Source organism: Mus musculus, chromosome 18, assembly GCF_000001635.26.
Source record: "Mus musculus strain C57BL/6J chromosome 18, GRCm38.p6 C57BL/6J".
In the NCBI taxonomy this organism is placed as follows: domain Eukaryota; kingdom Metazoa; phylum Chordata; class Mammalia; order Rodentia; family Muridae; genus Mus; species Mus musculus.
In genome coordinates this window covers 43443428-43466531 of record NC_000084.6, presented here as the reverse complement: position 1 = coordinate 43466531, position 23104 = coordinate 43443428, and the positions used below count along the sequence as shown (strand labels likewise).

Here is a 23104-nt window from a genome sequence, read left to right as displayed (position 1 = left end):
AAGTATAGAGAAGAGCAGCACATCAGAGTATGGAGAAGTAGGGAAGACGATTGGGTGGGAAAGAAGAGAGTGACGAGTGACGATGGGTTCTCTAACAGGCCCAAGCACTAGACACGTGGCACTGACAGGCCTTGCTCTCCTCACTTCTCTCTCCAGTTAAATACGATTCGGAGATTTTTATTAAAATTATTTTTTTAAAAAGTATTCCATATGTTTTATTTCTTCTTTTGTAACCAACAACAAACCCGTTCAGGACGTGTATCTATCATCTGATAACCTATATGGACCTGCCTTCCACAACAACCTGGGAACTTTCAAAATAGAATCCACGTATGCTTTTAGGAGCCAAAACAGATGAAGGTTTGAGGTTGGCTCTGGTTTAACTTTATCTGTAACCAGAACAAAACAAACAAACAAACAAATAGCAATGATAACAGCAACACCCAAAGAGGAACAATCATTCTGAGTTTCCACTTTCTACCCTGATTGTGGTGCTCAAAGTCTCACATTCCAGAACATTCTTCAATCCTGGCAAGGAGCACACCCGGTCATTCTAAGTTACCTGCTTTAGATTCTTAAAGAGGACAGAACCCTGAATGCCCTTAGTAATGGAACAACCAGAGTGGATTAAAAATGGGATCTTGCATCTGGCCCAGGGCTCAGGCTCCGGCTGCTGGGCGAGGTGGGACCTGGGAAGTCTGACTGTGGGGACCCCATGCCTCCCTCCAGGAGGGCGTTGGACTGTGAGAAGCCACAGGACCCTGCTCTGGAGGTGGGGAGTCGCTGTCTGAGGTCCCAGTGGAACTGCTGGAATTGGTTCAGGGTCTCCAGAACTTCAAGGAGGCCAAGGACTACAGATTCTCAGGCTCTTGACATCCCAGAAGCCGCTGTATGCCTCAGAAGAACTGAGAACAGAGTGCACCCCCCCCCAACACACACACACACTCAGGGCTGGCTCTAGCCTGGGGCTGAGGGGAAAGGGGCAGGAGGGGAGGGTTCCTGCTCCTTGTCTTGCTCAATCGGAGGCTTGGGTTAGTTGAAATCGTCTGGGAACGCTGAGAGGCTTCCTGTGGGAGATTAGAAGCGGCTTGTTAGAGGAAGACCTGCTCCATTGCTCCAGCATGGCGGATCCCAATGAGAAGAGATAGGAGTAAGAGAGTTGGAGCAAGATGGTAAGAAAGTGAGGAGGGGGAAAACAGCAGCTTTTATAGTGAGCAGTTGCCAGGTAACTGTGAGGGTGGAGTCCAGAAAGAATGCCAGGAGCTTGGGGCGTTGCCCTAAGTGACTTATAGCCACACACCTCTGTGTGGGTGGTTGTGGGAGGTTGTAGCTGTGACCGGAGCCAGGGGCCTAAGGGGCGTGGTGGCTGAACACCTGCTGTTCCTTGCAGGCAGAAGTCTCCTACTGGGTCTCTGAGGTTCAAAGCCTGCACTTGATCTGGAGACCAGGCTGCCTGTGCACACAGCTCACTGCCCCACAAACCAGAGAGAAAAGGTACTTGTAGAGTGTGGTGCCTTACATGTAGGGGTGGAAGCCATAGAAAGAAGGAAGAGCATAGAAAACATCAAAGTAGCCACACTGGAAAGTGTGTGTGGGGGGGGGGGGGAACCACTTAGATTTCCTAATTTTTAAAAACTTTCTCTTTCCCAGTGAGCATTTTATTTAAGACAACACAATGGGAGCTTCCTAGCTCTTATGAATCCACTCTAAAAACACAAAGAAAAAAACTGAAATGTAGGTCTAGTATCTAACCTCTGTGGAGGCTACTATCTTTGTTTTTCTTTCCTTTCAAATTTCCACTGGGGAGAAAGGAACCCAAACATTGACAGGCAAGGTATTCCTCCTGGAATTAAAGTGCCCTGGTCACTTGTTCCATGTGGTGAAATTGGTATGGACTGGTTCTGGGACTTCTTTGCCTTCTTTGTCATTGTTGCACACAGGGCAATGGAGGTCGTGAGCTAAGGGCCTCTTGAGCACTCTCCCCAGGGTGAGGAGCATGGATTACTGGAGGTGGAGCCTTTAATATGGAGCACACACTGAGTTGGGAGCAAGCAGTTACACATTATGATAAACTCACATGAATGTGGTAATAACGCACCACGCTGCAGTTTGTCCTTCCCACATCAACTCATAGTGTAATAGTAAACACTGAGCAAGAACATGGTTTTTATCTCTGGTCACAAACAAGGTTACATTATTTTTCAAATGAAAATTAAAGTTATTTTTGCCTTTCTCCACTCTGTTAAAGAGAAGTAAATTTTATGGAACCTTGTAACAAGGTCTTTTGGCATTCACACCCACTCCAGAACCTCAGTGAATTCTGGCTTTTGAAATCCTAATAATTTGAATGATACTGTCCAGCGCTGTGTTCTCTTTAACAATCGGTTTTCTAGCTGGGATCAGAGAGCAGTATGTTTCAACATTCTAGTCATCCCAGACACACAGAGGAAAATGTGTGGTCAGCTGGCAGGATCACCAGTGGCTCACACATTGGCCTTTAGGGAAAACTGATCAGATTCTAATCCAGCTTTGTTTTGCCCCATACTTGTCATGTAACCACAGAAATATTTTAACTTGAAGCTTTTGTCTGTATGTGTAATAAAGAATAATGACCTTGACTCCCTGGAGCCTTGGTGAGGTTTAACACAGACCTCCGATCATGTGGGAACTGAAGAATGAATGTACTCAGCTGTCACTGGGCTCTGATAGTTTTTTATTTTCCCTTATCCATGTTCCAGCCCCCAAAGAGCATGGTTCCTTCCTAGAAGGCAACACAGGATTGATCGCAGCCTTAAGCCTTTGAGAAGCCCCCTACTTTCAGGAAGCATAGCACAAACTTTACTAGGTCTTTCTAAACCCCACAAAATTCTACCATGCTTCTTGTCTCTGCTCATCACAGAGTTACTTAAAATTCCCTGAGTTACTTAAAATTCAGGCCAATTATAATGTTTCTCTTAACTCTGATTATTATCTAAAAATCAGACTAAACAAACAAACATCATTGTAAAAATCAGTAGTGTTAAGAACAACTATATTTGGGAGGGATACAGCTTTGCAAAGTAATGTCTGTTTGGAGCCAATAGATCCAGCTGCCCCTCATTACAGACAGCCAGTCTGTAGCAGGGTGTACTAGGTAGCATTTGCCAACTTTTAGTGAGTGTATTAACTTTATGGGTTTCGACACAATGGCCCAATGATCACACCACCATTGACCTATATACTTTCTCTAGTGACAGTTCACTTTTTTGTTTAAATTGTTTGGAGAAAATTTTAAGTAAGTACTAATGGCAAATCAGCCTTTGGAAACAACTGATCTAATCCACACATCACCAAGCATCTGTAAATGAGGGACCGGAGACTATAGGTCAGACCTTCATAGCATTTCTGTTTGGCATGGTACACTGTCTCTGTGAATTCTGTCCTAGACGGGACCTACTCTAGTTAGACTGACACATTTAGGAAGATCTCACAGAACTATCTGTGCTTAATTGAGGTCTCATAAGAACAACTAAGGAATTGACTTCATGTTAGCAGCTTCTTTTTTTTTTTTTTGAATTTTTTTTAATTAGGTATTTTCCTCATTTACATTTCCAATGCTATCCCAAAAGTCCCCGATACCCACCCCCACAATCCCCTACCCACCCACTCCCCCTTTTTGGCCCTGGTGTTCCCCTGTACTGGGGCATATAAAGTTTGCAAGTCCAATGGGCCTCTCTTTGCAGTGATGGCTGACTAGGCCATCTTTTGATACATATGCAGCTAGAGTCAAGAGCTCCGGGGTACTGGTTAGTTCATATTGTTGTTCCACCTATAGGGTTGCAGTTCCCTTTAGCTCCTTGGGTACTTTCTCTAGCTCCTCCATTGGGGGCCCTGTGATCCATCCAATAGCTGATTGTGATCATCCACTTCTGTGTTTGCTAGGCCCCGGCATAGTCTCACAAGAGATATCTGGGTCCTTTCAGCAAAATCTTGCTAGTGTATGCAATGGTGTCAGCATTTGGAAGCTGATTATGGGATGGATCCCTGGATATGGGAATCACTAGATGGTCCATCATTTCTTCACAGCTCCAAATTTTGTCTCTGTAACTCCTTCCATGGGTGTTTTGTTCCCATTTCTAAGAAGGGGCAAAGTGACCACACTTTGGTCGTGGTTCTTCTTGAGTTTCATGTGTTTAGCAAATTGTATCTTATCTCTTGGGTATCCTAAGTTTCTGGGCTAATAAACACTTATCAGTGAGTACATATTGTGTGTGTTCCTTTGTGATTGGGTTACCTCACTCAGGATGATGCCCTCCAGGTCCATCCATTTGCCTAGGAATTTCATAAATTCATTCTTTTTAATAGCTGAGTAGTACTCCATTGTGTAAATGTATCACATTTTCTGTATCCATTCCTCTGTTGTGGGGCATCTGGGTTCTTTCCAGCTTCTGGCTATTATAAATAAGGCTGCTATGAACATAATGGAGCATGTGTCCTTCTTACCGGTTGGGACATCTTCTGGATATATGCCCAGGAGAGGTATTGCGGGATCCTCCAGTAGTACTATGTCCAATTTTCTGAGGAACCACCAGACTGATTTCCAGAGTGGTTGTACAAGCTTGCAATCCCACCAACAATGGAGGAGTGTTCCTCTTTCTCCACATCCTCGCCAGCATCTGTTGTCACCTGAATTTTTCATCTTAGCCATTCTGACTGGTGTGAGGTAGAATCTCAGGGTTGTTTTGATTTGCATTTCCCTGATGATTAAGGATGTTGAACATTTTTTCAGGTTCTTCTCTGCCATTCGGTATTCCTCGGGTGAGAATTCTTTGTTCAGTTCTGAGCCCCATTTTTAATGGGGTTATTTGATTTTATGGAGTCCACCTTCTTGAGTTCTTTATAGATATTGGATATTAGTCCCCTATCCGATTTGGGATAGGTAAAGATCCTTTCCCAATCTGTTGGTGGTCTTTTTGTCTTATTGACGGTGTCTTTTGCCTTGTAGAAGCTTTGCAATTTTATGAGGTCCCATTTATCGATTCTCGATCTTACAGCACAAGTCATTGCTGTTCTATTCAGGAATTTTCCCCCTGTACCCATATCTTCGAGGGTTTTCCCTACTTTCTCCTCTATAAGTTTCAGTGTCTCTGGTTTTATGTGGAGTTCCTTAATCCACTTAGATTTGACCTTAGTACAAGGAGATAGAAATGGATCAATTCGCATTCTTCTACATGATAACCACCAGTTATGCCATCACCATTTGTTGAAAATGCTGTCTTTTTTCCACTGGATGGTTTTAGCTCCCTTGTCAAAGATCAAGTGACCATAGGTGTGTGGGTTCATCTCTGAGTCTTCAATTCTGTTCCATTGGTCTACTTGTCTGTCACTATACCAGTACCATGCAGTTTTTATCACAATTGCTCTGTAGTACAGCTTTAGGTCAGGCATGGTGATTCCACCAGAGGTTCTTTTATCCTTGAGAAGAGTTTTTGCTATCCTAGGTTTTTTGTTATTCCAGATGAATCTGCTGATTGCCCTTTCTAATTCGTTTAAGAATTGAATTGGAATTTTGATGGGGATTGCATTGAATCTGTAGATTGCTTTTGGCAAGATAGCCATTTTTACTGTATTGATCCTGCCAATCCGTGAGCATGGGAGATCTTTCCATCTTCTGAGATTTCCTTTAATTTCTTTCTTCAGGGACTTGAAGTTCTTATCATACAGATCTTTCACTTCCTTAGTTAGAGTCACGCCAAGGCATTTTATATTATTTGTGACTATTGAGAAGGGTGTTGTTTTCCTAAATTCTTTCTCAGCCTGTTTATCCTTTGTGTACAGAAAGGCCATTGACTTGTTTGAGTTAATTTTATATCCAGCTACTTTATTGAAGCTGTTTATCAGGCTTAGGCGTTCTCTGGTGGAATTTTTAGGGTCACTTATATATACTATCATATCATCTGCAAAAAGTGATATTTTGACTTCTTCCTTTCCAATTTGTATCCCCTTGATCTCCTTTTGTTGTCTAATTGCTCTGGCAAGGACATGTTAGCAGCTTCTAACACACAGTTAAGACTCTAATCAAAGCTGCAGCACCTGGAGCTAATCCTGTGTCACAGAGCTCCATACCCAAATACCGCCAGGAGACAGCTGGTCTCCCAGAAGTGCCAACATACCTGTGAGCACAGGTAAGACCACCACTTCTGGTCAAAGTCCTGGCCAAGAGGGACCTAGCTCAGAGCCATCAGGACATAGGAACCAAGGAACAGCCAGGTACAGGATCCTTCCAGTTTTAGTCAGCACCCTGGAGCTGACCCTGTGTATCACAGCTCTCCATACCCAAATTCCTCCCAGAGAGAACTGCTTACCCAGGAATACTGAAACACAGATTTGCAGGAGGAACAAGTCACAGAGAGAACAAGAACAGCTAACACCAGAGATAACCAGATATCAAGAGGCAAGGTCAAGAACATAAGCAACAGAAACCAAGGCTTCTGGGCATCATCAGAACCCAGTTCTCAGACCACAGCAAGTCCTGGCTACCCCAACACACCAGAAAATCAAACTCTGATTTACAATCACATGATGATGATAGAGGACTTTAAGAAGGACATAAGTAACTCCCTTAAAGAAATACAAGGGAACACAGGTAAACAGGTAGAAGCCCTTGAAGAGTAAAAACAAAAATTCCCTTAAAGAATTACAGGAGAACACAAGCAAACAGGTGAAAGAATTGAACAAAACCATCCAGAATCAAAAAAAAAAAAAAAGGAAATAGAAACAATAAAGAAGTCACAAAGCTAGACCACCCTGGAGTTAGAAAACCTAGGAAAGAGATCAGGAGTCATAGATGCAAGCATCACCAACAGAATACAAGAGATAGAAGAGAGAATATCAGGTGCAGAAGATATCATAGAAAACTTTGACACAACAGTCAAAGAAAATGCAAGATGCAAAAAAGATGAAATTCACTGGCAAATTGATGGAACTTGAAAATATCATTCTTAGCTGGGCATGGTGGAGCACGCCTTTAATCCCAGCACTCGGGAGGCAGAGGCAGGCAGATTTCTGAGTTCGAGGACAGCCTGGTCTACAAAGTAAGTTCCAGGACAGCCAGGGCTACACAGAGAAACCCTGTCTGGAAAAAAAAAAAAGAGAAAAGAAAATATCATTCTTAGCAAGGTAACTCATTTGCAAAAATAACACACACAGTATGCACTCACTGATAAGTAGATATTAGCTATCCCATATACAGTCAGCATACCTAGACCCTATTATGGATGCCAAGAAGTGCTTGCTGATAGGAGCCTGATATGGCTATCTCCTGAGAGGCTCTGCCAGAGCCTGACAAATACAGAGGTGGATTCTTGCAACCAGCCATTGGACTGAGTGTGGGGTCCCCAGTGGAGGAGTTGGAGAAGGGACTGAAGGAGCTGAGGGAGTTTGCAACCCCATGGAGGGGAGGAGCAACAGTGTCAACTGGCCAGACCCCCCAGAGCTCCCAGTGACTGGACCACCATGCACATAATACACATAGAGAGACCCATGGCTCCAGCCACATACGTGGCAGAGGATGGCCTTGTTGGCATCAGTGGGAGGAGAGCTTGGGCCTGAGTATGTTCAATGCCCCCTTGTAGGGGAATGCCAGGGTGGGAGGACAGGAGTGGGTTTCTGAAGGTGGACCTGGAAAGGGGAAAACATTTGAAATGTTAATAAAGAAAATATCCAATAAAAAAGAAGATGAAAAAAAAAGAGACTAATCTAGCTGCTGTGACAATGTACTAACTTTTTCCACCTCTGCAGTGGCTTTTCACTGACAGACCCACCATTAAAAACACTAAGGTCAATCAGAATCAAATTTGTTCATTATTACCAACTGGATTGTAATAGGAAAGCCACCTTTAAAAATAGTGTTATGGAGAATAATTCTTGTGTCCTATAACTAAAGTATTTAATGTGATATATAGATATGTGTGTGTGTATGTGTATATATATATATATGTGTGTGTGTGTATATATATATATATATCTTTATATAAAATCTTCATTAGTTAGATTTCAATCACTACAATAAAATACACAAAATAACTAATGATAAGTTATTTTGGCTCACCATTCTAGAGGTTCCAGTTGTAAAACTCTGGGTGTGCCTCTGGGGAACAAGTCTGGAAGGTAATTTGGAGGGGGAAGTGGGAAGAGAGGTGGTCAGGCAATGGCTGTCCAGAGGAAATGTTTTAATTTCTGTTGGCTATATGTACCAAGGAGTAAAATCATCACTTATATTGATGGTAATTTGATTACAAAAGATCTGTTTTGTGCGACACCAATTAATCCATTTTCTGTAGTTCCCCCTCCATTTTGCCAACAGCAATGGTTGAGTGTGACAGAGTTCACAGGTGAGGAGACCTTAGGCAACAGGTGAGCATGGCAAGAAACAGACTTCTCAGGAGGCAGGCTTCTTCATTGAGCAGCTTATTTAATTGGCAGTAACAAAAGAAACCTTTGAGGGAACGGGTGAGTGAGTTTGCATCATTGGCTGGGGCTAAGGTGCTGGGAATACCTCATTTGCATGAAGAGGAATTCCACGTGCTGCTGGACATGACCTTATAAGGAAAGGGGAAGTTTAAACTGGCCTCAACTTTGTGACCTCCTCTGGTGGAGACAAAGGTGCAGGACACAGGACTACATGGTCTGGGACACGCAGGCCCAGGGCAGGGAAGGGAGTGGTCCCCACTCCTGTGGCTCTCAAGATGAGATTTCTGGGGTTGGACAGGACTTGACCCCATTCTTGCTCCTGACTGGCTCCCAGAAGTTCCAAGGTACCCTGGCACCACACTAGCCCACATGAGGGTTTTCATACAAAGACTGAACCCCTTTCTCTTCAGCTGTGAAAAACAACACAAATGTGGGATCTGAACCTGGGAGGGAAAGTGGACGGGGATTGAGGGGGAGACTGGAACCTGATATGGTATTGAGTGAGGGAAAAGAACTGAAGCCCTGAGGGCCAGCAAAAAGAATGGAAACAGGTAACCTCAGGAGATAGGAGGTTGGGGGCAACCCTCCAGGATGCACCAGAGACTTGGAATGTGAGAGACTCTTGGGACTCAAAGGGAGGGATTTAGATAAAATGTCCAACAGTAGAGGGAGGGAACTTGTAGAGCCCACCTCCATCAGGAAGACAGGGCATCAAATGAGGGAGAGGGGAACCATCCCACAGTCACAACTCTGACCCATAATTGTTCTTGTCTGAAAGAGTTACAGGGATGGAAATGGAGAGAAGCCTGGGGAAAAGAAGGTCCAGCGACAGGCCCAAAGTGGGATCCAGCTCAAGGGGAGGTCCCAAGGCCTGACACTATCATTGAGGCCATGGAGCACTAACAAAAAGGGACCTAGCATGACTGCACTCTGGAAGAACAAGCAGCTGAAAGAGTCAGAAGCAGATAGGTGCACCCAACCAATGGTCAGAAGCAGCTGACCCCTGTTATTGAATTAGGGAAGGATGAAAGAAGCTGAGGAGAAGAATGATCCTGTAGGAGGACCAGCAATATCAATTAATCTGGACTCCCGAGATCTCTCAAACACTGGACCATTAATCAAACAGCATACACCACTTGATGCAAGGCCCCCAACACACATACAGTAAAGGGCTTCTGGGTCTGTGTCCATTCAGAGATGATGCACCTAACCCTCAAAAGACTGGAGGCTCCAGGGTGTTTAGAGGTCAGGTGGCATGGGGGGGTGGGGACATGTAGGTGGAGACAGGGGTGGGTGGGTAGGTGGTATGGGATGTGGAGCAGTAGGAGGGTGGACGGGGTGTGGGAATACAATATGGAGTGTAAATAAAATAAGTGAATAAATAAATAAATTTTAAAAAAGATTTCCATAGACTGCAACAAAAAAAATTGATTAATTAAAGATATCGTAAAGAGAGGGGAGTGGTCTGCGGCATTTCGGAAAGAGTAGATCCTAGACTATGTGGCAGAGTGGCGATGGCCCCTAGAATAAGACTGTATGGAAAGGGGGTTGCTTAGTCCTAAGTCTTCCCTGAGATGGTGACGTTTTCCTCATTTCTTTTATGAGTTAGTTGGATATCTACATTTGGTCTTTCCTCCTTACTTTCTTATTTGCATACCTTTTATTGTTTATGGATTCAGTCCAGGGTTCTAACCATAAGAGGAACTGGCTGCCAAGGTTCCTGTCCAGTGAAACATCTTCTCAGGTACCTGGATGGAGCACTGCACCTTGAGGCGGCCTCCTCTTCCTGCTGCCTCATTCACAGGACCCCTCCTTTCTCTTGTTCTCTTTGGGGTGGATTAACATTCTCCTTGGCCAGGACAGCACTTCTCCACTTTCCTATGGCTTACAGGTCAACTTAATACGTTTCTGCCAGTGAAAATTTCAAATACAGTAAACAATATTTAGGTGTTCTATATATATATATATGTGGTGTTCTATACCACAGCATTCTATAATAGAAAAAAATGTACTTATGATGAGTTTTATAGAAAAGGAAATCAATTTAAGATTAGCCTTCTCGTCCCCTAATCTAACTACATTACTACCTCAAATGCCATTTATATAGGGGGTTTGCTAATATAATCTCAGAGATAAATGAGTACCATCTTTCTACATTATGTTCCCTAATTGGCTGTCATATTAAAATTATAGTGTCTGTCCTGATAGCTTGTCAGATTTTTTTTATATTTCTATCACTCGAATTACTATTATTTATATAAAAGCATATTATGACTTTGAGGAATAAGAGAAATTGTAAGTTTTATAGGGAATAACTTGTACATAAAGAAAAAAAATACATGCCTTATCCACAGGATAGTGTCCAAGGCTATTTTAATATGATTCTGTGAAAACTAAAATTCTGCAATCTGTAGATAGTTAACAGAAATATCAAGAAAGTTCTTTGCAGAAGATCAAACACTCTTCGGAAGTGTTCATAAAGCCTCATCATCTAGGTGAATGAAGAGTCTAACTCTCCATCCATCTGCACATTCATTTCCATATTATTGATCTATAAATGTTTTGTTGTAGATAGTTTTTGCCTATATATTTCTCATTAATTTGTTGAATAAAATGATTAACTTATAAGTAAATATTTTACCCTTAGTCATTTTTATATCCATGTTAGTCAGCTTTATGTCATTGTAATAAATACCTGACAACATTCAACTTATAGAGCACAGGTTTACTTTGGCTCACAGTTTGGACAGGTCCATTCTGTGAGTGGTTTGTCCCATTGCATTGGTTCTGCAGAAAGATAGCTCATGGTTTGGTTCAGAGTTTGGAGAGTTCCATTCTGTGACTGTTTTTTTGTTTTGTTTTGTTTTTCCCCATGGTTTTGGTTCTACAGCAACATGGCTCACTATTGTGGGAGTACACGGTAGAGCACTCACTTCATGGCTGGAGGAGGGGGAGCAGAAGGTTCAGAGTTGCACCATCTTCTGTGAGGAAGCACTCCAGTTCTCCCACTAGATTACATTTATATAAGTTTTCATAGTCTCCCAATAGTGGCATATCTTGGAATATGGGACCAAACCTTTACTTCATTGACCATTTGGAGGGTGTTTACAAACCAAAAGGTAGCAATATCTCTAGGAGAATCATGAATTTACCTCTTTTTGGAAATTAATATTCCAACAAGGTTGAATCACATAAAAGTGCACAGAAAACCAAATTACACTGGACAAAACTAACATAGGCCCGAGTTCAGAGAAATTATTTTTGTTCAGGACACTGGATCTGAGTTTGACTCTATATATTCAAGGTCAATTTCGTCCCCAAAGTTGTAAGACCTTCCCCCAAAAAAACTTGCACTTGTTTTTTTTTCCTCAGTGAAGGTAAAAGTGTTTATTTTCATAGAGTTGTTGAAAGATTGCAGAAGATGACCTATCGGAAGAGCTTAACAATTATTATCTATTATATTATTGTAGTAAGACATACTAGTATGTTATGGAACTCATGAAATCTTAGCTAGCCAAAGACAATCACAGGTTTCAATTATTATTTCCAGATTCAATGTGTATTAGTTAGGGTTTTACTGCTGTGAACAGACACCATGACCAAGGCAAGTCTTATAATTATAAAACAACATTTAATTGGGGCTGGCTTACAGGTTCAGAGGTTCAGTCCATTATCATCAAGGTGGGAGCATGGCAGTATTCAGGCAGGCATGGCGCAGGCAAAGCTGAGAGTTCTACATCTTCATCCGAAGGCTGCTGGTGGAAGACTGACTTCCAGGCACCTATGGTAAGAGTATTAAGCCCACACCCACAGTGACACACCTACTCCAACCAGGTCACACCTATTCCAACAAGACCACATCTCCAAATAGTGCCACTACCTGGTGCAAGAATATACAAACCATCACACAGTGGCAGGAGGAAAAGTTGAAGACTCAGAAAAACACAAATCAGGCTCATTAGAGATGCCATTCTGCAATTGTGTTCCACTTAGCAAATAAAACACTAAATTCCTAATGCTGTGACCTAGATTAGCAGCTCATTCTTTAGAGACAGCGTCCTGAGAAAGAGGACCAGAACATCAGAAGACAATAACAGAAGATAGGAAAGTTTGCTATTAGGAGGTCTTGTACAAGCTGTGTCATATGACAGACCTGTTTCTAATTTTGAGAGCAACATGCCACAAAATCCATCAAAGCAGTGGCCAGCCCCTCCTTCCCGTCCCAGCCTTCAGCCACAGCAAGATGCTCACCACTGGACCTGTCAAAAATGATGGCTCCTGTCAAAACGGTGGCACTACCTTTCCTCAGCCTGCAGTCTTGACAGGAGCTGTCCATTGTGGTGCACAGCCTTTCCAGTCTCAGCAGGAGCTGTCCCTCAAGAGTTGTCCGTGGTGGTGGCCACACCTTTCCAACTTCAACCTACAGCCCTGGTGAAACATCTCTGCAGGAGCTTTTGCTCCTGACTCCACTCCATTCAGACAGGAGTCCTCCCTTGTCACTTGTGTAACTTGTACCAGTGGATAATTGTGAATTGTTTATTTCACATTAGCAACTTGGAATCCCTTTCTAGCCAATTTCAGATAACGTGTTTTCTGAAAGATCATGAGGAAACACCTTCCTAAAACTTCTGAGTTCCTCAATGATAAAAAATTAAGAAGCAAGAAAAGGTAGAGGCAAGAAACAGAAATGTAATAGTTTTCTGTGGAATTCCCACTGGGAGAAGCAGTGTCACCCACATAAACTCCTCAATTCATGGACAGACACAGCTGACAGCAGCTACACTCTCAGGAGGAAGTCCAGGTCATTTGTAAACCTTTTTTCTCCATTCCCCTTCCCCCTTCTCCCTTCCCTTTCTCCTTCCCCTTTCCCCTTACCCCCTCCCCTTCCTCTTCTTCCCCTTCTTCCCCTTCCCCTTTCCACTCTCCCCTCCCCCTTCCCCTATCCTCTCCCTTTCCCCTTCCCCTTCCTCTTCCCTCTTTCCCCTTCCTTCCTCCCTCCTTCCCCCTCCCCTTCTTTCCCTCTTCCCCCTTCCCCTTCTTCACCTTCCCTTTCCTTTTTTCTTTTGCCTTCTTTTTTTGAGAAAAAAGTATTTTTATTGTTTTAATAATTTGTTTTCTTGTTTTGTCTGGTTTTGTTTAGTCTCCATCAGAATAATTTTAAAATATATTATTTATAATTTCACTTATGAATTGCTATTGTTCACCCAGGTCTACAGGCAATGAATAAAAACTATATTATTTTTATACAGTTTTAAGTTCCTTAGTTTAAGTTTATGTCATTTTAAGTTTGAGGTTTACTTAATATCATCACCTGGGAGGCCTCCTGTCTACATCAAAGGATTTAAGATTTTCCTACATATAAAACTCACTGCTTTAGAAGACTGAGAAAGAGGTCATTTTTAAAGTATTTCTTCCACTCAGTGGACAACAGGGTCATTCAAGTTTAAAGAATTGCTTTTTATTTCCATCTCCCCTCCAGGCCTGCTCACGTGAGTGGGCATCCTGCAGGGATGGGTGATTCTGAGGGCTTAGTGGTGTGATCACTGCAAGTTCCTAGAAGGACAAAGGAGCACTGCAAACTTTTTATCCCTTGAGTGGCAGGAAATAAGGCAAGATTGTTTCATCCTTTCTTTAGAGAGGTAACCTTTTAAGGTTAACTAGTTAAGTGATGTGACCAAGTTCATTCAAGCTCGGGATAATGCCCTGATTATTTAGGATGTCCACAGTCAGTTGTTGTGTGATGAAGCTGAACAGCCACCATAGTGAGGCTATTGGTGACATCACAAAGGTCAAGAGGGAAAGCTCTCTCCCTTCCCCCAGTATGGCATAAGTGGTGAGGCGTTCTCATTGCTTTAAGCTATTTCTGAAATGTCCTGAGTTGAATAAAGAATATGGGGTACATATTGTCTGGTTTACTGCTCCAGTAGATATCACATTCACAATTCACCTTATGTAGCCTGCAATCACTTACTTAGCAAAAGTCTTTAAAGGAAGTAGTTTTGGTAAATTTCCCCATTTAGGAATTGTTTAACTCAGAAACACTATTCAGAATCTTTAGGGCCAATGCCTGGGCATCATTGATGTAAATAGCTCAAATAATTCTAATGGTGAAAATCATACAAATCAGAAATATCTGCATTTTTAATGACATCTCACTTTCCTGAAACCAGCACAACCCTTTTGTAATTCACTCCAAACTGGAAAGCTATTTTCTTATCCATACAGTAAGGATAAACAATAAACATTACCCTAGGCTTCCACCAATACGGAAAAGGAAACCAAAGATATACTCTGAGAATTACATGCTAATCGTTTCCATCTCAGGATCTCCCCACAAAGGGTCATAAAAGTGACAAATGTCTCATTACCATATTCAAATGAAATACATTTAAAGTCACTTGGCTCTTTAGGTGATTAATCCTGACCAAGCATCTTTTGCTCTTTGTTGACTGAATAATATTAATATACAGTAAGCAGATGATTCATATTCAACTCACGCTCAGAGGTCCTAGCTAGAACCAGTGTTGCCGACCGAGGGTCAGGCTGCTCTGGTCAGCTTCCCCATTCATCTATGGATTATTCTTTTACAAGCAGGCCCAGCACAGCGAGACTGATTCACGCCCAGCTGAGACGATTGTCTTCCTTGCCCAGCCTCTTCTGGGAATGTTTCCCCATCCCCTCCACATGTCCAATGTCTCCTTTTGTAACCATGCAAGCAGTCATTTTTGTGTGCTTTCTCTAAGCCAGTTGAAATGTGCTAATGATTTCACATATATTACTGGGCTTAGCCCTCCTGATATCTGTGAAAGAGATATCATTATCTCCATTTTACAGATGAGGAAACAGACGTAGTGAGGTTAAAAACCTTGACTGTGGACAAAGCTAATATTTACTGCCTGGATTTGAATCCACATCTGTCTGGCTCTTATCCACTGTATCAAATTCCAACTTGTCTTACACAAAAAATTAAATCCCACCCAGATTCTGCTTTTTTTCTAGTTCAAATTAGGAAGAAAATATGCCGTTCTAACTTAGAAAGCATAACCTTATCATTTTGATCACCAATAATATTTGACACCTACTGGGAAAAGCACTGAGCACTAAATTTATTATTTACATAATTCTATTTGAAGTGTCTATTCTGAACTTCTAATGCATATATTTATTGATTTGCTTGTTATTTGTAGTACCTGGAGAAAAACCAAACCCGGGAGCTCCTGAATGCCAGGCTTAATACTCGGCCACATTTCCAGTCCTGTGTGTTTGTTAATGAAATATGTTATATGTTCAAAATGATATATCCATATGTACATCATATAAACTTACATGATTCTTTATATTCTTAGCACATCCACCTCTGCTCACAGCAAAGCATTTGCTGTTAAGACCCAGCTTGTCCACCTTTCCTTCTGGCCATTTTGAAAATGATATCTCCTTCTAGGGTGTGAGTCTCCTATTCCCTCTTCTCTCTTCTTATTAGAAGCCTCTTTTCTTTAGAACTCAGTTGCTCTCACTCTCTAAAGTGGAGTTTCATGGGGCTGAAGAGATAGCTTAATGGTTAGGAGCATTTGTTACTCTTCCAGAAGACCAGGGTTCAATTCCCAGCACCTACATGAACAGCTCACAACTGTCTATATCTCCTGTTCTAGGAGATCCAATACCCCACATAGACATACAGGGAAAACACCAATGAACATAAATACAAATAAGTAAATTTTTAAAAAAAGAAGTGTTTTGTGTTGTGCCAATTCTTTCTGTAGCATTTGCCAAGCTTTGGTTTGTCTTCAATAGACTGTTTTCTCTCATGCTGTTGGGAATTTTCACTGCAGTCACAGATGTATTAGATGGGACCATAACCATATGCGATTTTTAATTGTAAAATTAACTCCAGTTTCGACCATCCATGCTGAATTGCCTAAGCTGTATATCATGTGGTATCAATTCTCTCTACCTGTGAAGGGAAACCAAAGCCATTTGGTACAAAATGGCAGGAATATGTAAAACTCCTTTAGTTATGAGTGACTTTAGGGACTGTCCACAGACTGTCTTTTGACATAGATAGAAACACTGGGCATCAGTTTGTGACAAATTTGGAAACAAGAACACGGAGAAGAACAAAAATAATGATTGAATTAACTCACTTGTTAACTTTCGCCTAAATTCTCTCTCCTTAACATTTAGAACATGATTTCAACCCTCTGAAATGAATGTTGAAGTGTCAAGCAAAGGATTTGTGTGTGGGTGTGTGTGTGTGTGTGTGTGGGTTTTGTTTTGTTTCTTTAAAAAAACAATAAAGCAAGGCTGACTAGGAAATGACCCAGTTGGTAGAGTGTCAACTTTTGGAGTAGAAATCTCTGGCACGGTTGGAGACTTAACATTCCAGATAGGCTGCTTCAATCACGTTAGTCAATATATTACCCCTAGGAAGGTGAGCTCATGCTAGCCATGCTGAAGAGTTATCCCTTTAATGGGATGCTGTACTTTTCCTTCCAAGAATCCCTGTTCCCACGACAGAAGCTTACTGGAACTGCAGTCAACAAGGACAGTCTTTTCACCCCTTTGTCATAGATGATTCCTGAAATTGATGGGAAGACGTGTGTTATGGATGTCCCGTTTGGGGCTGAGTACGCTCAGTCCCTTATTCTCTGCACATTTACTATTTGTGGGTCTCTGTGTTCATCGCCGTCTACTACAAGGACAAGCTTCTCTGATGAAGTCTGAGAGATGTACAAATCTATGAATGTAGGGAATTCAACGAGATCTGCTCAAGTTCAAGCTAGACAAAATCCTATTACCAATATGGGGAGATAAGCACAAAGTCCCACTCCTTGCTAAAGAGCTATTGGCAACTGAAAGCTGCTACAAAAGTGTTCTTTTAGGGTGCACCGTATCAGAGGTCAAACACCTAAGGCAGGCCCCAAAACCAAGAGTTTTTGGGCATCACAAGTGGGAGTTAATGTTTTTTGTTTTTTTAAATAGAGAATGAAAAGTTGGGTGGGTAAGGAGGTGGGGCTGGTCTGGAAGGAGTTGGAAGAGGAAGGAGTGAGTATGCATGAACCACATTTTTATGACATTCTCAAATAACTAATTAAAACATTATTTAAGATATTTCATACCCACTGGGAAGAGAGGCCCCTTGGTATTGCAAACTTTATATGCCCCAGTACAGGGGAACGCCAGGGCCAAGAAGTGGGAGTGGGTGGGTAGGGGAGCAGGGGAGAGGGAGGGTATAGGGAACTTTCGGAATAGCATTTGAAATGTATATAAAGAAAGTATCTAATAAAAAATAAATAAATTAGAAATATATATATTAAAAAAAGATATTTCATACCACTATCATGGTTTAGGAAAGCCCCAAATGGTTGATTTGCAACACCACCTGGTCATTTGCTTTGCATAGAGGATTCTGAAAAGAGTTTTCCTTTGAAGAGGGACCTGTGCAATCTCAGACTACATTTAGGGGTGTGAACTGTATTAATAGAGCCTGAAGGATGTGTTGCTTAGGGAACAGTTCCTACTGGAGTTTCACCTACCTGAGAATCTTCTCTACATTGAGACAAAACAGCAGAGGTGACATTTCAAAGAGCTTATAGCTACACACACAAACCCTAATCAATAAAAACCCCTACTGCAGGTATTAACATGTCTGATTTAAAGTTAACCTAGTAATGAGGCAGTCTAGAGGATGAGTTTGCTTCCACACAGACAAATGATACAGCTTGAGTCTGCCCTTACACTCTCTTATTAATCCCCTCTAAAAAATACCCAGGGAGGGGGCTGGTGAGATGGCTCAGCGGTTAAGAGCACTGACTGCTCTTCCAAAGCTCCTGCATTCAATTCCCAGCAACCACATGGTGGCTCACAACCATCTGTAATGGGATCCATTGCCCTCGTCTTGTGTGTCTGAAGACAGCTACAGTGTATTCATATCCATAAAATAAGTAAATAAATCTTTAAAAAACATACCCAGGAAGAAATGAAGCATCTCTTTCTTCTTACTCCATTGTTGTAGATATCGTCTACAAAAAGTAAGTACAGAGATTAACACAGAATTTAAGTTCTATGGAGTCTAGGTACAGGCTAGGTTTTTAGTTATATGGACTCTAGGTACAGGCAAGGATTTTAGTTCATCATATGAATTTCTAGAACTGAAAATGTCAGCTGTGACCACAATAACATGCAATTTTGAGAGAACCACCTTATTGTAACTAAACAAAGCAAAACCTGCTGGCTGTTTCTTCTCTACTCAACTGGTAACTTGTCAAGTTGTTGGGTAAAACGTTCTTCTCTTCTTTTCATATTAAATTTCCAACTTTAAACTTATCAGCACCATGACCATTTGCACCTAATGGCAATACTGTGAAATAAATAGGGCTCTAGTAGCTAAGCATGCTCTCTGTTCAGAGCCAATAAGAGAATTGCAGACTAGACTTGCACTTCCAATACAAACAAGCTAAATTCTGTCACCAACCAATGAGCCTAGAGGATGACCCCAAGGTTAAAAAAAAAAAAAAAGCCAGTCTTTGGATGTAGAGGAAGAGGAAGAAGAGAAGGAGGAAAAGGGGGAGAAGAGGAATTCTAAGTAATTTTCTTGACATTCAGTGTTACCAAAAGGTTGTAAAATGGAAAGAAAAAGAAATTAAGCAAACTTAATTTTTATACTATCAAGTATATCGCAATTGGGAATGTGATCCTTTAAGTAAAATTATATAAATCTTATCCATAGGGAATTTTTATTTATGATTTATTTTTCCAAATGAGATATGTTTTAGGAGCCAGTTACAAATATTACTAGCAGGCCTGTGAAATAGCTTAGTGGTTAAGAGTACATACTTACTCTTTCAGAGGACCTGAGTTCTGTTTCCAGCACCCACATTTGGCAGCTCACAAGTGCTTAGGACTCTACCTCCAAGAGAACCAGTACTTCTATTCTCTGTGGGCATTCACATGCACATACATATACCCCAACGATACACACACTTATACAGATGGAGAAATGCGTTATCATTATATGACTTATGATGTGTTAATTATTTATTATTGGACTTACAAGTAAATATGAGCTTTCTACCCAGTGTCCAAAATTATAAAAATAACAATGGATAACCTAGCTACTTCTGTTATATCTATATTTTTATTTTATACAAGTACAATTGTTGAGGTCTGTACCCAACAGTCCTACTGCACTATCTTATGCATTCTGTAATACCTATCTTTGTTTTAAGTCATTCAATATTTTATTGAGCTTTTATTTTCAAATAATGTTAAAATTAAAATAAAGATATGTTATTATATTTAAAAACACCATACCAGATAAATAATTCATAATAAGTTTTTCATGGTACTTAAACTCATATTTTCTATTAAAAGTCCTCCTACATATATAGAATAAATGAATAATTTTTAAAATTCTTAAAATTTTCAGTATATTTTGATATTCCATAATTATTTCTATAACTTATTACAGAGACTTACAACAGATTTTTAGTGACAGTTTTTCACTAAAAATTTTACAGCTAATTTACACTTTTATACATTTTAATTTTTGCAATCTGTTATCTGGGTGGGAGATTTCACACACACACACACACACACACACACACACACATAGAGACAGCTTTACAGGTTGACATTATGTGTTAAATGTGAAAACAATTCCTACAGACAAAGCAAATATTAGGAAATATTAAGTAAATAGTTAGACATTGCATAGTCAATGGTGAGTAAATTTTCATAGGCACCCCATTTTTTAAACGTCAATATTTAAAAACATTTGCCTATACTCTAATATTTGCACAACAAATTTCACATTTTCGTTTGAGTATATCCTTAAACTACAATACCTTGAGGCAACAAATGTCTAAGAAAATCATGATTTGAATAGAAGGCAATCTGATGTGGCTTCCCAAACAGCAGTCTTCATGTTGGTCACGACTAAGACAAATTAGTAACCAGTGCCACATTATTCATACGACTCTACCTCTGTAAAGTGAAAATTTGCACTGACACTAACTCAATGCATTTACTGTTGGCCTATTAGGTCACAGAAACTGGGGCAGGCCCTGAAGAAAATCAGAGCAACATTTGCAGAACAGTTACAACCTGGTGCAGAATGTCTATTGATTTTCCTCCCTAACACAGCAACTGTTTTGTTTTTTTCCCGTGTCATTGATGAACAAATAGAAATGGATCTTCTATAACTCCCCCAAATCTATTCAGCCTTTCATGGATCCAGAATTGTGGTTCATACTTTCTGACTTCATGTCTACATTTTTCTAATGGTTCTGCCATGCATCACATAAATATTCTGGTATTTCTTAGTAAGATATGTAAACTGTGGATTTGTTATTCGACTAATTGTGCGCTTGTACTTTTCTTTGGGTTTCCAATATGAATTATGTGGAAACCTTGGAAACACTTAAGGAATACTGACTCCTACTCATTTATCTTAATAAAAGTAGAACTCGGGGAATGAGGCATTCCAGGGCGCAGTCTAGACAAGGAGTAATTTATTAAAAGAAAAATAAAAGCAGAGAAAAGCACCCTGGGAAGAAGCCATACTCAATGCATTTATATTTTCTAGTTCTATACATAACCATAATGTTTTCGGTGAAGAAATTGTTTGCCATTTTTCCCAGTCCCTCCTAAATTTTAGTATCAGCTACTCATACCTTTGTCTGGTTTCCACGTAGGAAGAAGAATCATGAATATGCTCAAGTCTGTGGGTCCAGAAAGTTTTGGGGGTGGGGGGTGGGGTGTCTCTTTTACTTTCATTTTATTTGTGTGTTTTTCCTTGTATATTACCTAGTTTAAACTCAAGGGAATGCTGAATGAAAATTACTTCGGAAAATAGTATATGGAACTTTCCTTTCCAGTTCCAAAAGCAATCTCAGAAGAAACATGGTTGATTCTTGAGGATGCCTGTAACATACCATCAGCTTAATGAGAATTCCAGTGTTCTGAAGACCCATGTCTTAGAATTGGAGTAGAACAGCATTTGCTTTGGTATATGAATTATGATTTCCTTCACTTTGGGATGCGATTGCCTGATGGTGCTCTTGCAAGTTCCAGCTTTCCAGGAATGAGGGACTCTTTGTACTGGCCACATTGGCCAAAGATTGTGCTTGAAAACAAATAATTTGAAAATTCACTTATTTGTGTGCTGGGAGAATGGCTCCATTGATCTAGTGCTGGCTGCACACACGTAAGATGTGAGTTCACATCCCCAGCACGTATGCTAAAAGCTGGGTGAAGAAATGAGCCTCTAATTTCAGTGCTGAGGAGACAGAGACAAGAGAAAGCTGGAGGCTTGCCTGTCAGCTAATACAAACTGAAGGTCTCCAGGTTCAGTGAAAGATCCTGTAGTCAATGAAGATTGACCTTTCACCTCCACACTCATGCACACACAGAGAAACGTGTACACAGACAGATCAACATACACATAAATAAACAGTCAGTTATTTAACAGAGACAATAGTTTTCAAAATCGCAGGAAAATGATAATCTCTTAATAGATAACTGACTGTAGAACATTGTAAGTAGCACACTTCAATGCAGTGCATGTTACTCAAAAGCAAATGAGTAAAATCAGGTGAATATTTATAAATCCTACCTAGTGAATACATGGGGGTTTAATAGATTACTGTCTGTCTTCCTATATTTTTAAAACTATAATTGAAAAGGAAGGAGAGGGAAATATTGGATTTGCTGTTATTATTTTATCTTTGAAGAGTAAATACTAGGGGGATTGTTCTATCAAACAAATAAAACTAGATTGTCAAAGTAATAATATCGACTTGGCAATGGTAGATTTATAAATGGATTGTGACCGTGAGTATTAATTGGAAAATTTAATAAAATAATAAGCTAAGCAAAAGCTTAGAACCATAGTAAATGCTACAACTGGCAGGTGGTTGGGTAGTAACTCAATTCATTGTCTGGCTCCTGGGTAGAGATCTTTATTTCAGAATTTAAATTGGGCCTGTGAGTTTGCACCATGAAGACAAGAACTCAAGAGCACAGGAAGTGGACATGTGTTTTATCATCATGATCAGCAGCTGCTTTAAGCACTTGTCTCTTTCCCTTTGAAGGCAAAGGGGGATTCTGCATTTGCACTGCCTTTAAAGCATCCGAGGATGATAAGAATCAAGAAGGCATTCTCAGCAAAGAACACTGGAAAGGAAACTCCAACCATGCCCCGCCTGGTGAGTGACATGACATGTCATGTCCTATTACCTAGTTGTCTGGTGGGAAGGACTTACCTTGAGCACGTTTGCAAGCCCTCACTTCACATCCTCGTCACAGGAACCCTTCCCCCACTCAGCTGCCCAGCTGCAGAGGTTCCGTGCACAAGATTCTAAGCTGACAACAAAGATGACTTCATTCTCCTTTTACTTCATATTTTCAGCACTATGTCTTCCCAATAGAGTAGGATATTCTAGTTTAGATCAATAATTCTCTATAAGCAATTTTCTTCGTGCACAGACACACATTCAAGAATAATATTATTTATGATTATAAAAGTAACTCATATTTGTTGATATATTTAAAAATATACAAATGCATAAAGAAACCCAAAATTACCTATAATCTTATTGACTTACTCGCTAGTAATATAAGAGGTCACATGCACATATTCTCATTATCTTTTTGC

General features: G+C 40.7%; 1 long non-coding RNA gene across 1 annotated transcript; it reads left to right on the top strand.

Annotated features, from left to right (window-relative positions):
• Positions 1-1069: 1069 nt before the first annotated feature.
• On the top strand, positions 1070-22756 carry Gm41714. The gene is made up of 3 exons (XR_877369.2): positions 1070-1172; positions 1391-1494; positions 22542-22756. It is a non-coding gene; the product is annotated as a predicted gene, 41714 (long non-coding RNA).
• The last annotated feature ends 348 nt before the right edge of the window (positions 22757-23104 follow it).